Here is a 12,576-nt window from a genome sequence, read left to right on the forward strand (position 1 = left end):
CTGGAGGCCCGGGCTGGAGCCGGTTCTATAAGAATCACCCTGTAGTTTTACAAATAAGGCGTTCCGTAATTCTTGTTATATCTTCTGCTAAGGTGATTCTACTCGCGAGCATCGCAACATATGGGAAAATGAACTTCATTACAGTGCAAAATACTACTCGTTTTACAAGAAGTGAGTGCACATGTTCTAAAGGAAATCATTGTATATACAACTAATCAAAAGTATCCAAATTACAACCAGTGCCAGCTTTAGCGGGTAGGCACGGGAATACTCAAAAATTTTGAAAAATATATAGGTCTAAACGCTAAAAGATACAATAAAGAGTAAATATATTTTCCACTATTTATATTAATGGTAGATAGTTATTTAACAAATAGCATCAATCACTGCTGTAAAGTAATTTCCTACTGTTATTAACCAACCAAATGTGTACATGTATCCATAAGCGAGGGAGCGGGCCTACCCAAAATTAAAATCTTAAAGCCGCCCCTGATTACGATCTTGGTATCATTAAGGTAGGATTTTCGCCATAGGAAATGGAAAATGTCGAATGATCTCTTCAGCAGAGACATATCAACATAAAAGACAAAGGAGTTGCGTTCCACATTGTGTAACTACAGTAGATCCCCAAACTGTAGGGGATTAATATTGAAACCGGTAGTAGTAGATATTTCACTTCCGGTTGCAAGAGGGAGGTCCGGATAAGGTCGAAGATGGAACTTAATCTTAAAACAATGAATCTATATGAAAATACAACTTCTCGAGACTTATTATTGTTCTTGTTTTAAGGGAATCAGATTTAAACCGGAAGTTGTACGAGATTCCTACAGCTTCAGGTCTCAGCTACAGCTTTGAAAGATAGGACCTATTCTTGCGATACTGAATCAATGTTGGAACCGGAAATAGTGGATTCCTTCCACTTCCGGTTTGAAAAACGATAAGATTGAGGATGAGATATATTCTTTGAGCGCTGAATCCCCCTTCTTGCCCTTCAAAAGCATTTCTGCTATTTCTTACTGTTCTGCTCTATGAAGATTAATATTCTATCACTTCCGGTTTCCGAGACAACGGAGAAACTGAAATTTATTTCTTGGGACGCTAAACCAATTACATAAATCCACATCTTATCTATGAGCGTTTCATTCTATGGTAATCAACATTGAAACCTAAGAAAGAAGATGCAACCATTCTCGGGACACTGAATTCATATATTAAGAAAAATCTGGGCGTTTATGCTCGGTACTTGTCGACAGAAGAACGGACGAACACAGCTGTTCTATATGTCTTCAAATAAGGTATAGCAACGGCGCCGAGTTCTCAAAATTTCTGTGGGTGCATATAATGGCGGGTCGTGTTATATATTTTTTATGTTATAAAAATTCTATATTTTTTGATTGATTTCCTTTCAGTTAAAATCTTTTATGAACACTGTTATTAAGGCTGTGTCTAACATTTTCAGCTGAGATCATCAATCCCTATATAATAACAGGGTGAACTTCTTTCCAAAGTATTACGAAAACTATTTGTCTTACGCAGTTCAAAATTTCTCCATATGTTAACGTACTCCAATACTACATGTTCACTTTTTTATTTCTAAACTAGCTCTTATAATTCATTAATATTACATTTTAAAAATAATTGTGACAACGCTGGAAATAATATAAAAATTAACACAAATTCAGGTGTTGGAGAATCACCAGGGTTTCTTTTCCTGCTTGTGAAGTTGCAGATACAATCTCCTCTGATTCATTCACACTATTGTTCCTCACTGATCTTCAAAAAGTTGGTAGGGGAAGATAACAAGTTATGAAATGAGAAAAGATTGTTCATCTAATAATGTGGAGAGTGTATATCTTCGAAGTTATGTTAGTTGACAATCTGATCATATGGTCGGAAGAAGAAACGGTTGCGGAAGGCAAGATTGGCTGCTGTCAGAAATGAGACAACCTTATCTGCCTACACATCTTTTTACTTGTATTTTATAACAAGCCCTGTCAAACAGGATGCACTTTCTCTATTTTCATTTTTCGATCATTTTTAAGCCTAAGTCTTGATTTTTGCGGGGTGAAAAAGATGAGACACAACAGAGGAAACGCAAAACTACAAGCATTATTATCAATATTTTGCTTTCCAAAATAAGGAATGTAACTTTAAAAAATAAAACTTAAACTTTAAAAGAAATATCTGGGAAGATGAAAGAACAAATCATGGAATTTCAGGCGTGTGCCTAATAGTAATACACAAAACAATAAATAAATAAATAAATAAATAAATATTACAATATTTCTGAGGATCTAGATCATTTGGACCCGATATTGGCATTGCAAGGATAATCAAGTGAAATATTTTATCACTTGATATATATACAGTGTGATTCAATAAGAACGTACCAGGCCTATATCGCAGCTAATACTGCGCGTAGAGCCTTCAAACAAAAAAATTTCATTACCAAATCGTATGTGTAGAATGCAATAAAAATAGTAGCGAGACCAATGGCGTCTCGTGAAGACCTCCAAAATTTGAAATGGAAAGTGGTATAACTGTTGGAATCGTTCGAAAGAACATTAAATGTCATGCAACTTTTAGAGGACAAACTTTGTCATATCCTTTCCCAGTTAGCCCATAAAATGTTCACTATACACTTGGGAAATAATAATATTTATAATAAATAAATGACAAGGCAGAACATAAGATATTTTATTAATTTTTGAAAGAGGAAAGAAATTTAAGCAATTAGTTCCCGGCTTATTAATATAACACTTGCGTCGAAGAGAGATCTTCACAGTTCGCTCATCATATAATTTAATTAGATAAAAGTGCAGAACAAGAATGGAGTGCCACTTTTTTTTTTTTTTTTTTTTGGAAAATTTTCGTGTAAAATCTGTTAATTCAGAAACGAAGAAGTTGTTTATGTAGGCGAATAATGTGTAACTCATGTAACTGAGATACAGCGCTAAAATGTTTGCCCCATCACCATGATATTGTTCTATGTGAACAATGCAATGAACATAAGTATTTAGTAATATTATGAAGGTTAATTTACATTTATGCACTAATAATTATAACAAATATATTCTGCTCAGTAGCATATTTAGGGAGGCTATCGAACTCGAAGATCCCGAAATAATGTCATTATTATTTTTCGCATTACAGCACAACACAAATGCATCTTACTGATTCTCAAGCCCCCCCCCCCCCCGAAACAAGATCCTAAAATTGCCACCGGTTTTGATAATATTTGAATCGGTATTATAAGCAGTAATACTATATAGGATTCAAACCTGAATTATCACAGAAATAAGAACACGTAAGATCTTAATAACTGTAGTCGTATTGTTGAACGAAGTTTCAAAGGGTTGACCTCTTGGATGAAAATGTCATAGATACTTGTTAATTTGCATTTCAAACTAACATCTCTACAAGTTCATTGGCAGTTTATACTGGAAAATATTTCACTGTGGCGCAAGAAAACAAAAACTGGATATTTTATCTTTTTACCTTTTTAAATTCGAGACGAGGCAAGAAACAGAACAATTATCGTCTCGTTTTCGAGACGAGAAATTCCTCGAGTCCTGCGGGCAACACTAATTCACCAAGTCTTGGATCTCAAACACTATTTTAGTGTCCCATGATTCATATGTAAAAAAAAAAAACTACAAATTGATAAAATGATGGTACGAAAACGATGAAGAGCATTTGTCTACGTTTAAAATATACAAGTCATTACACAATTTACTCCAATAATAAGTAGACCCTATGGTTTAAATGTTATATCACACTATTCATGGACCAATCGTGACGCAGAACGGTTGTGATAACTTCCAGTTGAAATTAAGAAAAACAATTAGTGCATGATTTTTTTTTAAGAATATATAAATTAACAAAACGGAAGAGTAAAATTTCGAGACAAGAGCGAAAGAAGCCTTCGAGGATCGAGACAAGACAAGACCTATTAAATTTAGTAGACGAGGCGAGAAAACCTTATTTCTCGTCTCGTTTCATAGAGAACACTATTTGAACGAAATATATATAGGCCTATCACTCTTTCTTGTAGCTACTACCTGGCAGATGTTGGTACATTTCTTTGCATGAATAATCAATGTTATGGCATATCAATCTGCAAGCATATAATCAATCTTTACGCTATTGTTGGAGAATAGAGCACTGTAGAATGCATTAGGTTATTATTTAGAAATGAAATGAAATCTTTGAGTTTTACGTCCCACAGTTATGTCGGCTAGGCTAAAGGACACGGTAATGATCAGAATGAATGAAATGGTGGAATGAAGAAAGTTTGAGCAAACAGAAAATCTCCGAGAAAATCCATACACATGGTGTTTGTCCACTACAAAGCCCAATTGGCGCGAGCTGGGATCCAACCGGTCACCCCACACACCAGAGGTGAGCTGTCAGAGATATCGAGTAATTTTCGGGAATTCATACAGCGCCTCACGAATAGGTTATCTTTCTTCCTTTAACCTTGCATTCAAACCAGAAGTGGAAGAAATCGACCGTTTTCGTTTTTAATATTGATCGCCATAAAACTAAATTGGTAGTAGATAACGACAGTTTTCGAAAATCGATTGAGCATCTGAAGAAAAGTACCATCTTCACCTGTATCTCTCTACTGAAACAGGAAATGGTAAAACAATTTCACTCTTCCGGTTTCAAGCTCCATAGAGCCCCTCGGGGCTATGTGGATAGGGTATGCGTCTTGTTGCGGAAGACCCGAGTTGAATTCCTGGCGAGTTGAAGCGAGTTTGCTATTCAGTTCACTATACAGTTCAAAACTATTTTTATAAGATGAACACTTCCCTCACTTGAAAGCAACACAGAGAGCTTTTCTGAAACTTTCGTACATCGTTAGTTCCAATATGCCTCTACAGGTAACGATTCGCCGAGATGTTTATGCAGAATCAATGAAATCTTTATGATCTATGAAGAGGAGAAAACTGACTTTGCTCTTATCTGTTGTCAACCTGCATTCCATTGGTATCTTCGTCTGCGGGGACAACCCAAAATTCACGCACGTGATCTAGCGAGGGGCAGAGAATGAAAGAAACTACCTGCTTAGCCTCCTATCTGCTGTTCTACGTTGTTGCAACATAAAGACCATAAATTAAACAGCTTTTAAATGGAAGAAAATTATTTTTTAATTAGCGCGCTTGGATATTACCCTAGCAAGAAAAAGTAAAAGTGAACATGCAATATTAATACTAACAAACATTTGGACGAATTTTGAAATGTATAAAATAAATAGTTTTCACAATATTTTGGAAAGAAATATGCCATGTTATTATATAGGGAAATCCCATCGCATTCCGAGTGTTGGACACAGCCTTAAGAGCTGAAGGGGAGTGTGTTGCTTGGTTTCCTTTGCGCAAACACATTTGAAACAAACAATTGTTTTAAAGGTTAGAAATTTTAACTTCCATCGTTTCTATCAAAGTAAAAATCTTGTGGGTGCTAAGCCCCGGAGCACCCACATAGTCGGCGTGCATGATGTATAGTATACTTTGGACGTTAAAAACAATGGTTGAGCAGCATTCTTAGTACTTTGAATTAGATACTATTCATTAATTTAAATATGACTTTCTCTCAAATTATTTGTACTGCTTTCTGCAAAAGCCAATAACGTTTATGCTATGTATGTAGTCCCAAAGTAGAATTTCCCATATAGTACTAATCTCCTCATAACTCAAAATCGTTGCTGATTTTGATTTTCACTCACGTAGATAGTTTTGATTGTTTTCGTTAAAAGAAATCATCTCCCAAATGTTGTGAACAGAAATTGAAACGTTGTAAGGTCGTATATAGCGGCTTAATGAAGGATTTGTTTGAAGAAAATTGTCCTTACCTGTCTGCAAAGTCATTCTATATTCATGCGTGGTGTCTTCCATAACTATTAATATTCAGTAGTGTGTTCTTCATTACTTGAAGAAACGAGAAATAAGAATTTGTTTCAATTGCATGACTTTAATAATAATAATAATAATAATAATAATAATAATAATAATAATAATAATAATAATAATAATAATAATAATAATAATAATAATAATAGTCATGCCATTGAAACGAGTTTTTATTTCTCGTCTTTTCGAGTAATGGACAGACTACTGAATATGGAAAAATAAGATTTTAGGGAGCGCGTTTAGAATACCAGCACGGTACTGTTAGCTAACTATAGTTTACTATTTTGTAAACCCTAATGACAGGGCAACACATACCCAAAATACAGAAAGATATTGGGTTCGAGTAAAGCGAAACACGCGACGGCGAATTAGGAGAATAAGCATAATTAGAACAGAATCTCTCCTATGTGAGTACGTACAAACTAAGAATTTTTGAAGACTTTCTTCGAATTTCTGCCCTCAATAAATCGATTATAGCCATAGCTAGACGGCGTAAATTATGAGATGGAAAATATCTGGAAAAAGACTTTGAGAATGAGACTTAACTGTCCGCAACTTTTCTATGTACTGTACATATAAAGTCATATGACAAAGAAACTCAAAAGTACTCCACAGCTTTGAAACATGCCAATGTAGAAATAATTACTACATTGTCAGTCCTAAGCCTGAGTAAAATGTGAACGAAAGCGGCGAAAAGTTTTTTTTTTTTTTTTTTAATGCGTTTACTTTTCAATATATCTTTTAAAAAATTCATATTATGATCTTACTGAATTTCATGTGTTGATGTCCTCTTTAAATCAGAACGTATTATAATAATGTTGCTTGTCAGGTATGAAAAGAAAGAAGAACGATGCCCCCCTGAGATCATATTTATACCAGTTTTCTACTTAGGCGACCCATAGTCGAATTTCCACAGGTTCAAAAGTTTCAATTTTCTTCAATCGTTCCAGATTTGATATTTTCAGTTAATTTCAACTATTGTCTAACTCATGTATGCCATGTATTTCCTCTCTTCTCACATATAGAATAGGCCTATAGCCTAGTGAAATAATACATTATACACAAAACGAATTATAATATCATTGATGTAAGACAATTATTGGATATAAGGCTCCAAACAATAGAGATTCATCTCAAAATGGAGAAATTTCATTGTGCATCAAATCCACAGTAGAAGTTTGTTTCAGTGCTCTATAGGCTTATCAATTGTCGTCTGGTGGTAGAAATGTTACGTATAAATTGGCTTCGTTCTGTCCGGGCGTTTCCGATAACAGCAAAAGTACTGGACCGGATATAATGGAGTTATACCAGTCAGGGGGAGATACTTTTGTGGCTGATTGAATCATACAACCTTCTCGACTAGGGTGGATGGAACAAACTTTTTTTCGAAATCGATAACGGCTCACACTAGAAAAATTGCTCACCCATAACAGTAGTTCACTGAATTTTTTTCATATTTTTCGGACGATGTCTTCCGGTGCCGCAATCGGCCTAAAGTTTTGGAAAAGTCAACATAGGCAACACGCATTACACAGTATGTAGACTTGTTTTATCTTCCAATACGGTTCGGAAGTAGCATATTTCTCTACGTGATCGTTCTTCAACTTTATGTGCTGTACTGATATCACCAATACTTGAAATTCTTTTACTTATTTTACAATAAAATTGCATTTATTAACGTCAAACCTGCGAAAAGAATAGAAACGATGAGTGGAAGCCCAATTCTATTGTGGCGCTCATCAGTGCAAAGCGATAAGCTAGTGTTTGTTCCTGGTAGTAGGCAGTGGCGGCGATAAGGGCCCCGCAGACCCCGCGGCGCGGGGGGGGGGGCCTAGAGAGTACGCTCACCAAGGCACCTTTTACACGTCATTTAGCCTATAATTTTAATGCATTTTGAAAGTGTTTCTCCACAGCCTATAACTAATTCTAACAGTTTCATAAATTAAATAATGAAGTAATCATTAAAATTAAATAATAAGGTATGAGTGTGAACATGAATGTCAGGTTGATCTTTGCGATTTTCCAAAGATTTTATTTTCCAGTGTAACATTTGTGTATTGAAATGTTTTGTAGGTAGAGACAAATAGCGGTCCGGGTGTGTCTTTTCCATTTCACCAATTTTATTATAAAATTTCTAAGCATAATGTATTTAGTTTTCAGAGAGTAATTAATAGTGTGTTTTCTCCTAATTGACCAGATGAAGGAGATTGGTGTTTTGCGGGTGCCCCTTCAGCTCATGGCAGCATTCAGAACACTTGCTAGGTTATGCTTCGTGTGGAGTGTTGTATTGTATGGGGCGGAAATGTGGACATTACGTAAAAGTGATGAAAAATGATTGGAACCATTCGAAATGTGAGTGTGGAGAAGGATGGAAAGAATTAGTTGGGTCGAGCGAAAAACGAATGGGTGGGTGTTAGAAATAGTGGGGGAGAAAAGAACACTTTTAGATATTGTTAAGAAGAGGAAGAGAAACTGGTTGGGACATTGCCTAAGAAGAAATTGTATCGTGAGGGACGCCATAGAGGGTGTGGTGGCGGGAAAGAGAGGCAGATGGCGAAGGAGACTACAATTAATGTATGATATAAAAACAGAAAGATCATACGTGAAGACGAAGGGGTTAGCGGAGGACCGTGGAGCATGGAAGCTTCTCAGCTGCTGGAAGTGACCTGCCAGTAAGGATAGAATACCTATGATGATGATTATTATGCCATATTTTCGTTTTCGTGTATCTTAGACTACAATTACCGTCTATTACAATAAATTATCGCGTATTTCAATAAATTATTGTGGTCGCTGGAAATATCTACCAAGAAAACAATTCGAGACATTACAACTTGTTAATTGAAGAAGACAGTTTCTTCTTGAGTAGTTTGCCGGACTTTACTACTGACTTACAGCTGTACCTCACACTTCCTGTCACAACTGCTGCAGCAGACAGAAGTTTTTCAAAATTAAACATTATCAAGAATTATTTACGGAGCACCGTAACAGAAGGTAGATTGCCATTTTCAGAATCGAACATGAAAAAAAAAAAAAAAAAAGACAAATTCTTGCTCCTGAAGAACCGAAGGTTATCGTGTAAACAGTTCTTAAAAATGTAGTATTCTATTCGATTCCAAGTCAAGTCAAATATAGTGATAATGATGCTTACAATACCTCTCCTTAGTTTTATTATGTGTGTTTGTGTGTAGCGTGTTCCGGTGTGACGATACAAGAAGAGTTTCCATTCCGTTTTATTGTAGGCAATGAAAGTACTATATTTTACGCTAGTACACAAAAATATTCTACATTAATTTTTCCTCTGTGTGGAATGTAGTTACAATATAATCCCGGATAACCGAAACTCGAATTATCCAAAACCGTAAATCCAGAAAACATGTACTGTACTGCACGAGAATAATCTAGAGGACGGAGGCGCGCTAGGCTATGCCTAATCCATATGCTATAAAGATAAACTATTACAGTACTAACTACATATAGATGTACTGTAGTCCCAAAAATGTTCATTTAATTTACAAAAACTAAAAATTGAAACCACTGGCGTAACAGACCTTACGACCTGAGCCGGCCTCATAACCATATGTTAACGACTGATGGACCTACGATCACCTGAGTGACTAACAGGTGGTCAGCCCATTACGTCACCCTTTCCTAACAGGCGTATCACTCCCCAGTTTTCCTCACGGTACTGGGCAGATGCCAAAAATTTGGAGTACTCCAGTGGAGGATTGAACCCGGGGTTACGTGGATATGAATTCAACGCTCTAACCACTAGACTATGCAGCTCCTTAAATTTAGTAAACAACTTAAGTGTAGCCTACAAAGAGAGTTTTCAAGTTATTTGATCTTCAAAACATTTCAGATAAATAAAAAAAATACTGTAGTACAGGCCCGGTAATAGATGTCCATGACTTAACAAACAAATAAATAAATATATCCGAAATAAGCCCCGTACTTTAGTTCGGTTAACCTTGGTTATACTGTATTATTATTATTATTATTATTATTATTATTATTATTATTATTATTATTATTATTATTATTATTATTATTATTATTATTATTCGTAGTAGTTGTAATCATAGTGGTAATACTGTTATCAATGTAAAATGGTACAATAGTACGCATATAGAAATTGTAAATGAAGTTCGAGTAACACATGGCCTTTTGTTTGCAGGGGGGGGGCATCAGTATCGCCGCCATTGGTAGTGGGCGAGTTCATCTTAAATGAATGACATGGCCGAAGGGGGCTGGGTTTCTGGGAGGGGATGTGTTTTGCTTTAGTGCAGTGTAAGGTTGCCAATTTAGCCACTTTGTGGCTAGATCTGGCCACTTTGAGAACCTGGCTAGCCACAAGTTTTTCAAAAAGCCTTTAGTGGCTTTTCTAGTCAAATGCTTTTCACTTTTAGCCATTTTCTGAGTTTAGCTACTTTTTGATATATTCTGTATGTCATTTTGCTATTTTCTGAAGTTTGATGCGTTTTCTAAGTTGTAACATTCTAAGCTCTACTGCTAGAATTGTCCCCATAAAATGTAGCATTGATGGTTATATTGTGGTTACCCAGCAGAGAATGAACTCAAAACCTGTAACTTACCAGTAGACAAGGGCGCCGATTTCTCTGTAAATTTGAGGGGGGGGCATTCAGATGCAGAAGGTATATATATGAGGATTTTAAGACAAATTGAACTTAAATTATGCCAAATATTGTATGCGTATTCATAAATACAATAGTCCCCCTCGGGATCGGCGCCCTTGCCAGTAGACGTTGAATAAAATCTTCGGGGAAGACGTGTAAGTTTTAGTAAAAACTCTTTAAAGAAATTTAGAATATATTTCTTGATAATATAGACATCCTTCAGAAAATTTCGCTTTTCAGTGACAATAAAGACTTGAAACCGTAGGAACATCTTTTACTGACTTAGCTTCAGCTTTCACTCTGAAATTTGAAAATATCGACAAAATTGAAAATCTGGCGAATATAAATCTTCAATTGAAGAACTTTTGCAAGAAGTAAATCACTACACAGATACCGGAGGAGAGAATCTATTTTCAGATTTAGTTTCTTTTTTCTTTCTTTCTTTTTTTTTTGAAAGTACTAATGCTTCCACATTCGAACGCGGAAGTGAAGCTTTTAGGTTTTGAGATTTAGATTTCTGGGCTTTCGGCATCTATGGCCATTAGCTCGTCACGTTTGAGAAATGACGTCCCTCGGCGAGCACTATCCGGGGAACGGGAAGGAAGGAACCGGCCTGGGACCTATAAGTTAGGTATCATCCCAGCATTTGACTGGTGTGAATGAGGAAATCCAGGAAAACCTCATGTAGGATGACCAGCCTGCAGAAATGCCCCCACGAGGAATCGAACCTGGGACCACCCGCACCGAAGGCGAGAGCGATAGCGACTAGGCTATGCGGGACCACAGGAAATGAAGTGTGTATTCAATCAAGTGAATAAAGTCAAAAACAGTCTTAGGAACAAGTTGAAAACAAAAACACTTTCTTCCGTTTTAATGGTAAGATTTCGGTTGTGCCGTTGGATAGTGTTATTTTCTATACGAAATTTCATCCACAATTTTGCAACTAGTTGAAACAAAATCAGCCCAGTACAAACAACCGAGATAAAAGAAAATTCGCCTCAGCCTGAAGACGATGATTATATTTATCTCTGTGAGGGGAGTTTTGCTGTAGTTTTATGTTATTATAGAATTCGAGTTTGTTTATTCTTGTCTCATCATGAACACTTGCATTTTTCCTAGACATTTTTACCTATTGGTTTTAGCCACTTTTTCTCGTTGGGTGTTGGCAACACTAGTGCAGTGTCGCCTGCGATACGATTAACGTGTTGACTGTCGAGTGTTGACGGAGCTGACGTTCTTTAATGTTAAAAGTTTGTGATTCGCGTGTGCGCAGTTAGTATTCTGTTTGTCACACCACCATCAGGTACCGGACTTGACACCGCGACAGCTATAATCAACTTTCTGCATATGAAACAAGTGGACATTTCAACAACAGTTGCAGCGGGCTGCGATGAAACTGCAAGCAAAACCATTAAACACATTGGTAGTCTTGTCAGTATCGGAAAACAATTTCGAAGAAAATTTGAGTGGCTAGTATGTCTTCTCCATTGTAACGAGCTTCCACTGCGTCACTTATTTCAACATTTGGATGGAGACACCACTGATCCAAGGGCATACTCAGGTCCAATAGGGCAGAAACTCAATTCGTGCGAGAGCAAGCCAATAAGATCTTACCAGGCAGTGCCGCTTGATTGGCAGGACGATTATGACAAAGTAAAAGATGATCTTAGCACTGATCAAAATTACTTGATGAAACTGTGCAGAGCTGTGTCGATGGGAATTAGCTCACCAAGTGTACGTGACCTGAAGCCCGACCCCCTGAATCATTCCCGGTGACTGACCACTGACGACGGCATGCTGCATCCTGCACCTTCACGGAAGCGAAGAGTCGCCTAATCCTTCTTTAGTTTGGCTTTTCAAATTCATTCTGAAGGTCTACGCACCGATGTGGTTCGCGATTCGGCGGCATCCTTCTTGCAGTGACGGGGTGCGACACCTGTGAAAGATGGGCCAGCTTTCGTCAGCAATTTTACCGAATAACCTAAAGGAAATAGTATTTCCGTTGCTCCAAACAAATGGCTTTT

Source organism: Thermobia domestica, chromosome 18 (assembly GCF_964235325.1).
Source record: "Thermobia domestica chromosome 18, izTheDome1.hap1.1, whole genome shotgun sequence".
In the NCBI taxonomy this organism is placed as follows: Eukaryota; Metazoa; Arthropoda; class Insecta; order Zygentoma; family Lepismatidae; genus Thermobia; species Thermobia domestica.